Source organism: Heterodontus francisci, chromosome 16 (genome assembly GCF_036365525.1).
Source record: "Heterodontus francisci isolate sHetFra1 chromosome 16, sHetFra1.hap1, whole genome shotgun sequence".
Classification (NCBI taxonomy): Eukaryota; Metazoa; Chordata; class Chondrichthyes; order Heterodontiformes; family Heterodontidae; genus Heterodontus; species Heterodontus francisci.
Genome location: NC_090386.1, coordinates 53,916,576 through 53,933,698, shown reverse-complemented (window position 1 = coordinate 53,933,698; position 17,123 = coordinate 53,916,576).

Sequence of the window (17,123 nt, the reverse complement as noted above, 5' to 3'; positions counted from 1 at the left end):
TGAAGTCAAATCATGACAAACTCAAAAATAAAAAAAACAACATATTTGATAACTATTATTACAGGATATAGTTTCACTCACCTGAAATAAAGTACATTCTTCTCCATATGAGGCAGCTGAGCAGAATTGTCGGTTAACTGCTCAATCTGACCTTTCAGTAATTGGAAACGCATCACCAAGTCATTAGGATAGGCATCTACATGGAAAACTGCAATTGTTAATTAAGATTAGCCATCTCATTTCCTTTACCACAGTAGTATCCATCAATGGCCAACAGGCTGAATATAACCTGGTCCAGTGGGTCACTCAGTTCACTGTGGTGGTCAATATTTCAACCGGCGAGAAAATGCTTGCTATAATTTACGTTGCCCACTCCTCCATTCTTCTTACTCTGATAAGTTAGTTGTTTGAAAATGCAAATTCAGGTTCTCAAAGGTGGGATGCAAAACTCAGAACATGTGTAAACATGGCATTTCACAATCCAAAATTTGTTCAAATTAATTTGTAAGAGGGTGAATATGGAAGTATATTGATCTGTTCTGGTGAAAGTCATCAAGCTGAAATGCTAATTCTCTCCAGAGATGTTGCTGAACCTGCTGTGTTTCCAACATTTTCTCTTTTTATTTCAGACTTACAGAAGCCACAGTATTTTGCTTTGTTTAGAATCTATTGATAGAGAATTCATGTTAACTTTGGATTAAATTGTCCATTACCACTTTTCTCTGTCTTACGCCCTGTAAACTGGCACACTAGGCTGAGGAAAATTAGCCCACTATGACATTTTACAGTATTGACAATCAGTTAAACCTAAGGAGTTGTGATTTGTTGGGCAACAGACAAAATGTTAAACCACCAATCATAGCCCATTCATTAGCTTTGGCAAATGGATCTGTTTCCCATGTGCTTAAAAGCTTCTTGTTTTAGATCAGAGGCTAAATAGCTCTCTTTGGACAAAAAATTGCATATTATATATTGAATTTTGTATATACATATCTATAACAAAAAGCACAAATGTCACAATTTTGGATTGTCAAAGGATGTATTATGGATAATTGACTCCTTTCACATATATAATCACAGCACCACAAACTAACCATTACCTCTGCACAAATTTTGCTAGAGCTTAGGATATATGAGGTTTGCCAGTGTCAGGTTTTAGAATTCATCCTAGGTGTTAAGTGATAAAAATTTGTAGTGTCTTTATTCCAAAACTGTACCTTGAAAGAGGACAATGGGTTTGTATTTTAGATTCTTAAACACAACTTGCCTTTAACAAATCCATGTTGACTATCCTTGATTATCCACTAATTTGATCTCAAGTCATGGATTCTAAGAGTTTTCCCACACTAATATTAGACTAACTGGTCTATGGTAATTCTACAATGAATCACTCTGTCAGTTTACTCCCCAAAGTTTAAAATTACCCCCAGATTCTGTCACAAATGCACTGACTGTGGTTATTTACAGAAATTTGTCAATGCCTAATGGGACCAGCTAGGAAGTTAGCTTGAGAGACACATATGGCAGACTTAACACCCCTCAGTGGAGCCCATCAGTCTGCTGTGTAGGAAGAGTTGGCCCTGTTCTAGATTTTATCTGTAGGCCAACAACAAATGGCTTTACACAGTGACAGCCTCACTTGTGAAGCAGAGATGGTGAAGACACATCTTGTCTGACATGCACAGGTTGGTGTGCCATGAACTATGAATACGACTGCTAAGATGGGTGTAGATAGAACAGCTCAGATATCATTGCACCTGCATTTGTTGTTCTCTCATGAACTTAACTTACTCATCTAGATCATACAGCTCTATCAGAACGGCCAAAATATCTCCTTAAGTAGAATGCAGCATTAAGAAATTATACACAAAACTATTGCCAAAAATAAAAAAAGTCACACTCCACAGTAACAAAGCCTCATACAGGGAGCAAAATGTAACAAAATATCTGTGCTAAATGAAAGAAAAATGTTACAAATTTAGTAAAAGTGCACTCACATTAATAATCTAATTTAAACAGGCTACCACAGAGTAGTAGTCATGTGTTCAATTTATATAGGCACAGTCACACTAAACGGATGTGAAAAATCTCTGCAAGGCATCTATTTGAACAAGTTTCATGCATTTAGCATAGCTTCACATGTCAGCAGCACCTTTCCCGCAACCATCCCAAACCTCACTCACCTGGACTTTCTGACTAGTAATCCAATGGTTTGGACTAATGATCTGGGGACATGAGTCCAAATCCCACCACAGCAGCTACAGACTTTAACTTCAGTTGATTAATTAAATTAGAATAAAAAGCTAGTATCAATAATGATGACCATGAAACTACTGGATTGTTATTTTTTTTTTAAACCCATCTGTTGCACTAATGTCCTTTAGGGATGGAAATGTGCCATCCTTACCCAGTCTACTATGTGTGACTCCAGACCCACAGCAATGCTGTTGACTCCTAACTGCCCCCTGAAATGTCCAAGGAAGCCATTCAGTTGTATCAGCTACAAAAAAGTCGAAAAAGAATAAAACCGGACAGACTACCTGGTGTTGACATAGACACCAGACACACAGCCTAGTCAACTCTGCAACGTTCTCCTCACTAACAGCTGGAGACGTGTGCCAAAATTGGGACAGTTGCCCCACAGATTGGTAAAGCAACAGCTTGACATATTCATACTGACAGAATCATATCTTTCAACCTACATCCCAGACGCCTCTGGGATGATCCCTGGGTATGTCTTGTGCTACTGGCAGGACAGACGCAGAGCTGGCAGCACAGTGGTAGACAGTCAGGAGGGCGTGGCCTGGAACTCAACATTGACTCTGGACTCCATGAAGTCTCATGCCATCAGGTCAAACATTGTTGAGGAAATTTCCGGCTGATTACCACCAACCACACTCCCTCAGGTGATAAATCAGTACTCCTCCATATTGACCACCACTTGGAAGAAACGCCGAAGGCAGAAAGGGCACTGAATGTACTCTTGGTGGGGGCTTCAATGTCCATCACCCGAAGTGACTCCTAGCAACACTACTGATTGTGCTGGCTGGGTCCTGAGAACATAGTTGCCAGACTGGGCCTGCAGCAGGTGGTGAGAGAACCAACACGAGGGAAAAACCTACTTGACCTCGTCCTCACACATCTACCTATTGTAGATGCATCTTGCATGACAATATTGGTAGGAGTGACTACTGCACAGTCCTTCTGGAGACAAAGTACCATCTTCACATTGAGGACATGCTCCAGCATGTTGGGTGGTGCACCATTGTGTTGTGTGGCACTACCATCGTGCTAAATGGGATAGATTCAGAACAGATTTGGGCATCCATGAGGTGCTGTGGACCATCAGCAGCAGCAGAATTGTATTCCACCACAATCTGTAACTTCATGTTACAACACATCCCTCACACTACCATCACCACAAAGCCAGTGGATCATCATTGGTTCAATGAGCAGTGTAGAGAGCACGCCAGGAACAGCACCAGGCATACCTAAAAATGAGGTGCTAACCAGGTGAAACCACAGCACAGGATGACATGCATGCTACAGTGGAAGCAACATGCTATAGACTGAGCTAAGCAATCCCATTAACATCGGATCAGATCAAAACTCTGCAGTCTTACCACATTCAGTCACGGCAATTAAACAACTAATAAGAGGAGGAGAAACCATGAACATCCTCATCCTCAATGATGGGGGAGCCCAGCACATCAGTGCAAAAGACAAAGTTGAACCATTTGCAATCATCTTCATCCAGAAATGCCATGTGAATGATCCATCTCAGCCTCCTCCTAAGGTCCCTATGATCGCAGATGCCAGACTTCAGCCAATTCGATTCACTCATTGTGGTATCAAAAAATTGCTGAGTGCACTGCATAAAGCAATGGCTATGAGCCCCAACAACATCCTGGCTGTAGTGCTGAAGACCTGTGCTCTAGAACTATCCATGCCCCTAGCCAAGCTGTTCCAGCACAGGAACAACACTGACATCTACCCACCAATGTGGAAGATTGTTCAGGTGTAGTCTGACCACAAAAAGCAGGACAAATCCAATCTGGCCAATTACCACCCCATCGGTCTGTTCTCAATTAGCAGCAAAGTGATGGAAAGTGACGGCGGCAGAATTATCAAGCAGCACTTAGTCACAAACAACCTGTTCACCAATGCTCAGTCTGGGTTCCAGCCAGACCACTTGACTCCAGACCTCCTGGCAGCCTTAATGCAAACATGGACAAAAGAGCTGAATTCAAGAGGTGAGGTGAGAGTGATTGCCCTTGACATCAAGGCAGCATTTGACAGAGTATGGTATCAAGGAGTTCTAGTAAAATTGGAATCAATAAGAATCAGGGGGAAAAAGCTCTCCACTGGCTGGTGTCATATCGAACACAAAGGAAGATGGATGTGGTTGTTGGAGTCCAATCATCTCAGACACGGGATATCACTGCAGGAGCTCCTCAGGGTGGTGTTCTCGACCCAACCATCTTCAGCTGCTTCATTATTGACCTTCCTTCCATTATAAGGTTAGAAGTGGGGATGTTCGCTGATGATTATACAATGTTCAGTATCATTCACAACTCCTCAGATACTGAAGCAGTCCTTGTCCATATGCACAACAAAGATTTAAAAAGTTATGACCGTCTTTTGCCTCAAGCATAGCTTTGTTTTGGGAGAGCTGCCTCACAAAATCAGCCCTGAACTTCCAACTTTAAGTTAGTATCATACTGCTAAGAAAAACAGCTTTCATTGTGACCTTCCCATTAGTTTCTATACAGAAAGTTTGTAATGGTGTAAGGAGCTCTTTTTCATTGCACCAATAAATCTTTCAATACCATATAAACTCAAACATACTTCAAACGGTGTATGTGTATTTTTACTTTCCAGCCAAGAAAAACAAATTGACAATAAAGTTCCAGCAGCACCCTTCCAATGACTGGTGGACCACTGGCACTTTCCATTTATTTCACTTTAATTTCCATTTATCAATCTGTAATCATCTGAAAATAAGTTGAAAATGCTTTCATGTTTTGCGATTCTCTTTCTAGCACTTCAAAATTCAAAATGGTGGATCGAGACTTCTGCCAACCATATGCTTGTGTCCCTGTACCTTGCCAGAATCAACATCATTTGAATAGTTCTGGCAGGCTCCAGCAGCATTTATGCTGCTTATTTGCTTATCTCAGATGTGGGGTGACTGGGGGATGAAATGTGGTTTTAAAAAGTGTTACAACCAAGGCGGGAGGAGGGCATTGTCTTTTCTAGTTCCATTTCTCCACAGATCACAACATATATTTAAATGTTACCCAGTTACCGATACTGTCAATTATATACTGTACTCTATGCCAGAATAAGATACACCAACTAGTTTCTTTAATAAACAACAAAATTATCAGTTTGTTATAAAACAAAACTTATCCAGTAATGAAGCAAAGCATTAACACACAGATTGAAAGTTCCCTTTTTACCTTAGCCCAAACACACACACATACACACAGGTTAAAGAAAAATAAAGAAATGTTCTCTGCAGAGCTCTTTTACAAAAAAAAAGACAAAAAAAACTTTGGCCAAATACTTGTTAATTCTTGAAGAAAACAGATGAGATACTTTGTATGGCATACAATCTGGCATCCAATTATATGTTGACGGGTCACTGGGATCTTTTCTGGAGCAGTTCTTTTCAGGCGGTGCCAAGAATTAATTTGGCAGGCCTTCCAGGAGTGTCTCAGGAGAAATGCGGAATCAGGGGTTTTAGCTCTCACACACTGGATTTTTGCAGGGTTTTGCAGTGACAAGAGGAAAGAGGTGAGCTGGATGCTTTTTTCTTGCCAGGCTGATCTCCAACTGCCTTCAAACACAGGCCACATCCCAACTGAACCAAAATAATACCTCAGAAGCTAAACCAACTCCTGACCTTCATAAATCTTGACATGTCACTTCCCTGTAAACATCTCCCCCAAGTCACCAAGGTTTCTGTTGTTTAAGGCATGTGACATCCATTAAAGGTTTGTTTTCAAACAAGACCTCTCAGTGACCCTTGTTAAAAAAAAATCCATGGAGTCTTGTCAGTTTCCCAAATAAACCAATGTCCGCAATTCTAAAATACGAATCCTCAAAAAAAAATTTTAAAAAGCACTTTCATAACAAAAAATTGCTTTATATGATTTTCCCACATTGTAATCAATTCCAGCAGGCAACTGGACAAATTGATGATTCCTTGTTTCTTTTTAAATTCACCCTTACAGTCACCTAGCAGCCTACACGTGTGATATTAATGTCAGTGCTGTTAAGGTGCAAATAAGAGCTGTAAAGGTGGAGGGAATTCCAGAGTATGGGCCTAGAAGGCTGAAAACATGGCCACCGTAGATAAGAAGAAAAGATGGGGGGAAGGGAAGGGCGGTGAAAGCCAAAATCAGAGCAATGGAGAAGTCTGCGGAAGGCTACAGAGATAGGGAGGGTCAAGGGGCAAGGCCGTGAAAAGATTTAAACACAAGGATGAGAATTTTGAATTTTCATTCTTGTAAATTCATCATTTAAATTCCTGTATGAAGGAATTTGAACATGAAAGTTAATCTGTAATTAACAGGACTGGATTTTGCCACGGGTTTCAGGACCCCAACATCAGGACCAAATGGGGGTCCCGAGCCTGCTGTTGCTGGGAGCGAGACCGGCGGAGCAGTCTTCCCAGAATTGGACTCCTAATTGGCTGCCTTCGAGTGGGTGGGCTCCCAATGCTGCCAGCCCAATCAGTGGGCCGGCAGCTCTGGAGCCTCTGCAGCCCTGCCTGGAGGGGTGGGTGTTGCTGAGGCAAGTTGGGGACCGGGAGGGTGCCTTAACGTGGATGCACCCTCACTGGGCTGCACAGCATTCAATAAAATACGAGGATCTAGACTGGTAAGTCAAGTGTGTTGGAGGGAAATTCCTCCACTGGATTGGTGTTGGGCGCTACTGTGGCCTATTATAAATGCAGCCCCCTCTTTGCGGCATGCAGCCTCAGGCTCCGATGCCTCCCTTCCACAAGCAGGTCTCCTACATTGAACTGGTGACCTCCACATGCGGCTGGGGGCGGCTTCGCCACTGGCAAAATGCCATCAAGGCTGCAAAATAGCCCCTAATTGGGGCCTTAGAATTGCAAATTGGCTGCCTGCCTCTTTGGAACAGGCTTCTGCTTCTCAGGCTGCCCTGGGAAAGTTCCCCTCAGTGGTAATGTGTTGGGGAGCCATCCCAGTTCTGTTAATAGAGGAAGACAAATGTAATAAAAATAAGGACGACGAAAGAAAAACCTAAATGCTTCGATACTATTGGAGAGAACAAAACACAAACTAATAGAATTACAGGCAGGTGTAAACAACTAGCAAGAACATACGTAGGAGATTCAGTTAGAAGCAAAGAAACTACATGCAAGGAGTGAGGATATAGGGAAGATAGAACAGTTAAAAATACAATTATTAAAAATTCCATAACAAAAATAGCAAGTTACACCCTTCAACCTGAAGAACACCCAATCATTCTTTTTTTTAAATATTCAAAATAGAGGACTTAATGGACTTGTCTGAATAACACACAACTAATGTAACAATAAGTCTGCCAATTGGGTAAATATAAACACTTTTGTTTACACGATAGTCAGCTTTCTCTGAGCAGATTATGCTTGATCAAGTAAAATTCTGAGGAAAATTCTGCTAGTGACAGCAACTGGTTGGGAGCAGTGTAACAGCTCCCAACCCAATTCCCTTTCCCACCCATCTTGGTACCACCTTAACATAGGTAGTAAAGGGGAGGTATTCTAGCCCAAAGAGTGATGAGTATTTGGAATAGTCTACTTTGCTGGGTTTTTGAGCTAAGAAAATTAGACATTCAAAGTGCAGGTGGATGCTAAAATGGGAGATCTAGGATTCCAAAGTGATGAACTTAAATTGAATCAAATACCATTTTCTGATTATAAGTAAGTACAGAGACAGGGAAAGGGGGTCGGGGGTGGGGGGGTGGGGTGGGGAGTGTAGTGAGGGTGGGAGGAAGAACAACTCTGTTCTATTTTCCCAGTATCTATCTCCATCACATCAGTTCTGATGATGCTGCCTCCATACCAGTGCTTCTGATAGGTCTTCCTTTTTCCTCAACTGAGGATTCCCTTCTATCTTGGTTGACAGGACCCTCGACTATGTCTGTTCCATTTCCTACACTTCTGCTCTCACCCCTTCCCTTCCCTCCCAGGACCATAATAGGGTTCCCCTTGTCCTCACCTTCCACCCAACCAGCCTCTATATTCAATGGATTATCCTCCGCCATTTCTGCCATGTCCAGCATGATATCACCACCAAACACAACTTCCCCTCCCCTCCATTTTCAGTAATCCGAAGGGACTGACCTCTCTGCAATATGTGGTCCACTCCTCTCTCACGCCAAACAACCCTTCCCTTTCCTGCGGCACCTGCCCATGCACGCACACTTTCCTTTTTACCTCCTCCATTCTCACCGTCCAGGGCCCCAAACACGCCTTTCGATGAAACAGCAATTTACTTGTTCATCTTTCAATTTAGTATTCACTGCTCACAATACAGTCTCCTCTACAGTGGGGAGGTCAAACACAGATTAGATGATCACTTTGCAGAATACCTGTGTTCATTCTGCAGGAGTGACCCTGAGTTTCTGATCACCTGTCATTTTAATTCCCTGTCCCAGTCCCACTCTGACCTCTTTGTACTTGACCTCCTACTTTGTTCCACTGAAGTTCAATATAAGCTCAAGGAACAGCATCTGATCTTTTGTTTCGGCACTTTATAGTCTTCCAGACTCAACACAGAGTTCAACAATTTCAGATCATAACATCTGCCCCCTTTTTTTTGGATGGCATCACTCTGCTATTTCCTATTTATACCTCCTCTAGATCCATCTTTTGTTTCTTTACTTGTCCCATCGCTATCTCCTTTTGCCTTGCACCATCATCCCTTTTGTCATTTAATCTCTCCTGCCTTCCACCCTATCACAGACCTTCCCTTTTGTTCTTTCCCTCCTCCTCCCTATATCTGTCTCTGTACTTGCTTACACTCTGTTTCCAGTCATAGAATCATAGGAAGTTTAAGGCACAGAAAGAGGCCACTTGGCCCATCATGTCTGTGCCGGCCGAAAAACGATCCATCTATTCTAATCCCACCTTCCAGCATTTGGTCCGTAGCCCTGCAGATTACGGCACTTGAGGTGCATATCCAGACTCGTTTTGAATGAGTTGAGGGTTTCTGCCTCAACTACCCTTTCAGGTAGTGAGTTCCAGACCCCCACCACACTCTGGGTGAAAGAGTTTTTCCTCATCTCCCTTCTAATTTTTCTACCAATCACTTTAAATCCATGCTCCCTCGTCACTGACCCCTCTGCTAAAGTAAATAGACCCTTCAACTCCACTCTATCCAGGCCCCTCAAAATTTTGTACATTTCAATCAGATCTCCCCTCAGTCTTCTCTGTTCCAAGGACAACAACCCCAGCCTATCCAATCTTTCCTCATAGTTGCATTTTTCCAGTCCTGGAAACATCCTCGTAAATCTCCTCTGTACCCTCTCTAGTGCAATTACATCCTTTCTGTAATGAAGTGACCAGAACTGCACACAGTACTCAAGTTGTGGCCTAACCAATGAGTTATACAGTTCCAGCATAACCTCCCTGCTTTTATATTCTATACTTTGGCTAATAAAGGAAAGGAGTCTATCTGCCTTCTTAACCACCTTATCGACCTGTCCTGCTACCTTCAGGTATCTGTGGACATTCACTCCAAGGTCCCTCACTTCCTCTACACTTCTCAGTATTTTCCCATTAATCGTGTATGCCTTTGCCTTGTTTGACCTCGCCACACACTTCTCCAGGTTGAATTCCATGTGGCGGCACAGTGGCGAGCACCGCGGCCTCACAGCTCCAGCGACCCGGGTTCAATTCTGGGTACTGCCTGTGCGGAGTTTGCAAGTTCTCCCTGACCGTGTGAGTTTTCGCTGGTGCTCCGGTTTCCTCCCACAGCCAAAGACTTGCAGGTTGATAGGTAAATTGGCTGTTATAAGTTGCCCTAGTATAGGTAGGTGGTAGGGGAATTGAGGAAAGTTGTGGATGTGGTAAGAATATGGGATTAATGTAGGATTAGTATAAATGGGTGGTTGATGGTCGACACAGACTCGGTGGGCCGAAGGGCCTGTTTCAGTGCTGTATCTCTAAAAAATAAATAAATAAATAAATTTGCCACTTTTCTGCCCATCTGACCAGACCATCAATAACTTCCGGTAGCCTACAGCTATCCTCCTTGCTATTTACTACACAGCCAATCTTTGTGTCATCTGCAAACTTCTTGCATTCATGTCTAAATCGTTATTATGTACCAAAAAAGCAGGAGACCCAGTACTGAGCCCTGCGGAATGTCACTGGAAACAGCCCTCCAGTTGCTAAAACACCCATCAACAATTACCCTTTGTTTCCTGCCACTGAGCCAATTCTGTATCCACCTTGCTGCATTTTCCTGAATCCCATGGGATTTTATTTTTTTAACCAGTCTGCCATCTGGGACCTTGTCAAAAGCCTTGCTAAAATCCATGTAGACTGCATCAACTGCACTACCCTCATCTATCTTCCTCGTTACTTCTTCAAAAAATTCGATCAAGTTTGTCAAACAAGATTTTCCGTTAACAAATCCATGCTGATTATCCTTGATTAATCTGTGCCTTTCTAAGTGACAGTTTATCCTGCCTCTCAGAATAGATTCCAATAATTTGCCCACTACTGAGATTAGACTGACTGGCCTGTAATTATTCAGTCTATCCTTCGCTCCCTTTTCAAACAGAGGTACAACATTAGCAGTTCGCCAATCATTCCGCACCACACCTGTATCCAGTGAGGACTGGAAAATGATGGTCAGACCTTCCACCATCTCCTCTCTTGCTTCTTTTAACAGCCTCGGGTACACTTCATCTGGCCCTTTCACGGATGCTAATCCCATTAATACTTCCTCTCTCCCTATGTTTATCACATCCAAGGGGCGGCGCAGTGGTTAGCACCGCAGTCTCACAGCTCCAGCGACCTGGGTTCAATTCTGGGTACTGCCTGTGTGGAGTTTGCAAGTTCTCCCTGTGTCTGTGTGGGTTTCCTCCAGGTTCTCCGGTTTCCTCCCACAAGCCAAAGACTTGCAGGTTGATAGGTAAATTGGCCATTATAAATTGCCCCTAGTATAGGTAGGTGGTAGGGAAATATAGGGACAGGTGGGGATGTGGTAGGAATATGGAATTTAGTGTAGGATTAGTATAAATGGGTGGTTGATGGTCGGCACAGACTCGGTGGGCCAAAGGGCCTGTTTCAGTGCTTTATCTCTAAACTAAACTAAACTAATACTTCACAGTCCTCCTCCTTAACTACAATATCTGAATGATCCCCTCTTTTGTGAAGACAGACGCAAAGTATTCATTAAGAACCAATATCTTCCACTCCTACACATAGGTTACCTTTTTGGTCTTTTCTGGGCCCTACTCTCTCCTTAGTTATCCTCTTACTTTTAATGTATTGATAAAACATCTTAGGGTTCACCTTGATTTTGCTTGCCAATATTCTTTCATGCCCTCTCTTTGCTTTCCTAGTTTCCTTTTTGATTTCACCCCCCCCCCCCCCCCCCCACTTTATATACCCCTCTCGGCATTCTGTAGTATTGAGTTCTCGGTGTCGGACATAAGTTTTCCTTTTCTGCCTTATCTTACCCTGTAGGTTCCTTGACATCCATGGGACTCTAGATTTGGCCGTCTCACCCTTTTTCTTGAATCTCCCCTTTGAACGCCGCCCACTGCTCTGACACTGACTGACCTTCAGGAAGCTGTTTCCAGTCCACTTTCCCTAAATCACTCCTCAGTTTAGTAAAATTAGCCTTGCCCCAGTTGAGAACTCTAACTCCTGTTCTATCTCTGTCCTTTTCTATAATTATGTTAAAACTGATTGAATTATGATCACTACCACCAAAATGCTCTCCCACTGCTACTCCATCCACCTGCCCATCTTCATTTCCTGAAACTAAGTCTAAAACTGCACCCTCTCTTGTTGGACTTGCTACATACTGGGCAAAAAAGTTCTCCTGAATGCACCTCTAGAATTTTACTCCCTCAATTCCTTTCACACTAAAACTATCCCAGTTAATATTGGGGTAGTTAAAATCCCCTACAATTACTGCCGTATTGTTCTTGCACTTCTCAGAGATTTGCCTCCATATCTGCGCTTCTATCTCCCTCTGACTGTTTGGGGGTCTATAGTACACTCCCAGCAGTATGATTTCCCCTTTCTTGTTCCTTAGCTCTATCCATATGGCCTCATTTGATGAACCTTCCAATATATCATCCCTCCTTACAGCTGTAATAGTTTCCTTGACCAAAATTGCCACTCCCCCTCCTTTCTTATCCCCCCCCCTATCATGCCTGAAACCCCTGTAATCAGGAACCCTGAGCTGCCAGTGCTGTCCCTCCTTAAGCCATGTTTCTGTAATAGCTATGATATCATACTGCCATGTGTCTATCTGTTCCCTCAGTACATCTGCTTTATTTGCTATACCCCTTGCACTGAAATAGATACCCATGAGCACTGCTAAACTCTTTTCTTTATCTTCTAACCTTTGTTTCCTCTGTCTTCCAGACACATCCATTAATTTTCTGCCTTCCATTTTCATTTCTGATTTTGTCCCAGCTGAATCTACCTCAGGTCCCCATCCCCCTGCCAAACTAGTTTAAACCTTCCCCAAAAGCACGAGCAAAACATCCCACAAGGAACTCAGTCCAGGCTCTGCTCAGGTGCAACCCGTCTGGCCTGTACAGGTCTCATCTCCCCCCCAGAGCTGGTCCCAATGTCCCAGGAATCTAAAGCCCCCCCTCCTGCACCATCTTTCCAGCCACACATTCATCTGTCTTATCCTTCTATTTCTATACTCACTTGCGCATGGCATTGGGAGTAATCCGGAGATTACTACTTTTGAGGTCCTGCTTGCTAATTTCTTACCTAGCTCCCTAAATTCTGACTGCAGGACCACATCCCTCTTTCTACCTATGTCATTGGTTCCTGACAAAAGGATATCGACCTGAAATATTAACTCTTGTTTCTCTTTCCATAGATGCTGACCTGACCTGCTGATTATTTCAGTATTAATTGCTTTTATATCAGATTTCCAGCCTCTGCAGTATTTTGTTTTGTACCATTTTCTCATTTTTGGCTTTTCTTACGCTACAGTGCTTATCTGTATAGTAACTTTCTATATTAACAAAGAACAGTGTAAAGTGATCAATCTTGCTAAACTAGAGTGTAAGTTTCAAAATACACCAGCTCTCCATTGTAATATTTAATCCTGATTTTAATATCGATACACTATGGTGTTTGTTTCAAGTGGGCCAACGGGAAAGCTGCAAGATGCAAAGTGGGAGCAATTTACATATTTGTAAAGCCAATAATGAGGTTTACACTGGCCAGCCTGTAGTAATCAGCCTTTTGCTTCTTTGCAAAAGGGAACCTGCTTGACATTTGGTACGTTAGGCTGCACGCCTAGTTTCACGACTGATGTGCTTGACCTCTGCGCTGCCAGTGAAGCCTTCGAAAATTGGCCCTTGGAATTATCCAGTTAAAATGATAATCTAAATTTAACATCACCAACTACAAAGCAAATGTTGTCAGCTGTCTGAATTTGATCACCTTAGTCTTGACCTCTGTTGGAGAGCAGAGACTGATTTTTCAGTAATGCAACATTAAGAGTTTCTGGTGAATGTGGATCAGATGCCCAGTTATTCAAAAACATAAGTAAATGATGCAGTAATGATGGATGATGTGCTTCCAATTGTTGGTCATATTTGCTGCTTTGCATTAAATGCTATTGTTGACCCTCGTACTATGGTGTCAACCGGCGTAGCGGACAAAGAGACACTTACATGAGATACTGCGTACGAAACACTTTTATTGATACTTAAATCATTTGTTAAGCTACTCGTTATTTCACTTGTTAAACGACTTGTTACTTGATACAATAAATCACAAGAGTCATAGCCTGGACTTAAATACTACCCATTGAGAGTGGTGAACCTGTGGAATTCGCTACCACAAAAAGCAGTTGAGGCCAAAACATTGTATGTTTTCAAGGAGGAGTTAGATATAGCTCTTGGGTTTAAAGGAATCAAAGGATACGGGGCGAAAGTGGGAACAGATTACTGAGTTGGACGATCCGCCAGGATCATAATGAATGGCGGATCAGGCTCGAAGGGCCTAATGGCCTACTCCTGCTCTTATTTTCTATGTTTCCATTGCGAGGCGAGGTGATCAGTCTCCCTCCCAATGGGTACTCGTCACTGAGTCCCGGGCCCAGGGCTCTCTTTTGTGATGGTTGTTCCTGCAGGTCTTCGCTCTTGATGTCTCCGATGTTCCTTCTTTTATCCAGGTTCTGCTGGCACTGAGTCGTGAAACACATGCACACCTGGCCCAAGTTCCATTGTGTTGTTGAGATTTAACCTCATCAGTTGTTAGACTAGGTCTCAGTAAACAAGATTCCTCTTTGTCCATTGTTCCTTGTTTGGCGACCTTTTGCCAGCAGTTATATGTGAAGCAATTCTCAGCACATGCCGCTTAGTCAGCAGACTGCTTCCTTAAATACAACCACAGCTCTTTTCTCCTCTTCACTGTTCTGGTGCTCATGCAAGATTGGCTTCTTTACCCACCATGCTTTGTAGATGTTTACCTGTTAGCCATACGGCTACACTATATACTCCTATATAAAATAGGCTTACTGTTTCAGATGGAGGTATGAGTTAACAGGAACAAACAGGTAAACAAGAACCTTGGGCTGGATTTTACCAGTCCCCTCCATGGGGGTCATGGTAGGGAGGCCCAGAAAATACTTCCGAGAGAGGCCCGCCACAGCCTCGATGCTGGGAAGGCCCCGCCCCATTTTACCAGTGGCGGTGAGGCCTTGTGGCGCCCCCCCACCCCCCCTTCGCTTGGCAACGGAACCTCAATTTAAACAGTCAGATAAATATTAATGAACGAATAATCACTTACCTCATCCCGACAGCCATCCCACGCTGATATTCCAGCCAGATGGCGGACCTCCTCAGCCATTCAAGGCAGAACACTGGTGGGGAAGGGGGAGGAGTGAAGTTTTCGGGCAGGGAGAGTGGGGGGAGCAGGGAAAATTGTTCCTATTGTTTGTAAGGATGGTGAGAAGGGGTTGAGGGTCAAAGTTTATTAAGTTCAGGGGGGAAAGTTTGGGAGTGCAAAAAATGTTTTCTTTGGGGCGAGAGGGCAACTTACGTATTGATTACTGAAACTGGGGGGGAAGAGAGGGGATTCAAAGTGCAATTAAAAGTTTAATTTTATTTTTTGCACAGCTGGTCCGTTAAAAATTTAAATCTCACTGAAGGGCTTGAAGCCCTTTAAAAATGGCACCTGCGCGGTGGCGCCTGACGCCATCGCTGGGGATGGAGTGCCCTCCCCCTCTATGTCATCATGGGCGGTTGTTCTGCCCTCTCCATGTTAATGAGCTGCTGCGTGCAACATCATGGCGGCTGCGTGGCGCAAATCTCGCACCTGCGCCATGCCGTTCTTGAAGCTCGCCGCTTTAAAAATTCAGTTAGAAACATAGAAAATAGGAGCAGGAGTAGGCCATTCGACCCTTTGAGCCTGCTCCGCCATTCATTATGATCATGGCTGATCATCCAACTCAGTACCCTGTTCCCACTTTCCCCCCATATCCTTTGATCCCTTTCGCCCCAAGAGCTATATCTAACTCTTTCTTGAAAACATACAATGTTTTGGCCTCAGCTGCTTTCTGTGGTAGTGAATTCCACAGGCTCACCACTCTCTGGGTGAAGAAATTTCTCCTCATCTCAGTCCTGAAAGGTTTACACTGTATCCTTAGACTCGGACCCCTGGTTCTGGACTCCCCCACCATCGGGAACATCCTTCCTGCATCTACCCGGTCAAGACCTGTTAGAATTTTATAGGTTTCTATGAGATCCCCCCTCACTCTTCTGAACTCCAGCGAATAGAACCCTAACTGACTCAATCTCTCCTCATACGTCAGTCCTGCCATCCCAGGAATCAGTCTGGTAAACCTGCGCAGCACTCCCTCTATAGCAAGAACATCCTTCCTCAGATTAGGAGACCAAAACTGCACACAATATTCCAGGTGTGGCCTCACCTGTATAATTGCAACAAGACATTACTGATCCTGTACTTGAATCCTGTCGCTATGAAGACCAATATACCATTTGCCATTTTTACCGCTTGTTGCACCTGCATGCTTACCTTCAGCGACTGGTGTACGAGAACACCCAGGTCTCGTTGCATATTCCCATCTCTCAGTTTATAGCCAAATAATAATCTGCCTTCCTGTTTTTGCTACCAAAGTGGATAACCTCACATTTATCTACATTATACTGCATCTGCCATGCATTTGCCCACTCACTCAACTTGTCCAAATCATCCTGAAGCCTCTCTGCATCCTCCTCAGAACTCACCCTCCCACCCAGTTTTGTCTCATCTGCAAATCTGGAGATATTACATTTAGTTCCCTCATCTAAATCCTTAATATATATTGTGAATAGCCGAGGTCTTAGCACCGATCCCTGCGGTACCCCACTAGTCACTGCCTGCCATTCGGAAAAAGACCTGTTCATTCCTACTCTTTGTTTCCTATCTGCCAGCCAATTTTCTATCCAGTGCAATACACTACCCCCAATCCCATGCGCTTTAATTTTACATGCTATGTGGGACTTTGTCAAAAACCTTCTGAAACTCCAAATAAACCACATCCACTGGCTCACCCTCATCAACTCTACTAGTTACATCCTTGAAGAACTCTAGTAGATTTGTCAAGCATGATTTCCCTTTCGTAAATCCATGCTGACTCTGTCCGATTCTACCACTGGTCTCCAACTGCTCTGCTATAAAATCTTTGATAATGGACTCTAGAATTTTCCCCACTACCGACGTCAGGCTGACTGGTCTATAGTTCCCTGTTTGCTCTCTACTACCCTTTTTAAATAGTGGGGTTACATTAGCTACCCTCCAATCTGTAGGAACTGTTTCAGAGTCTATTGAATCTTGAAAGATGGCCACCAATGCATCCACTATTTCTACGGTCACTTCCTTA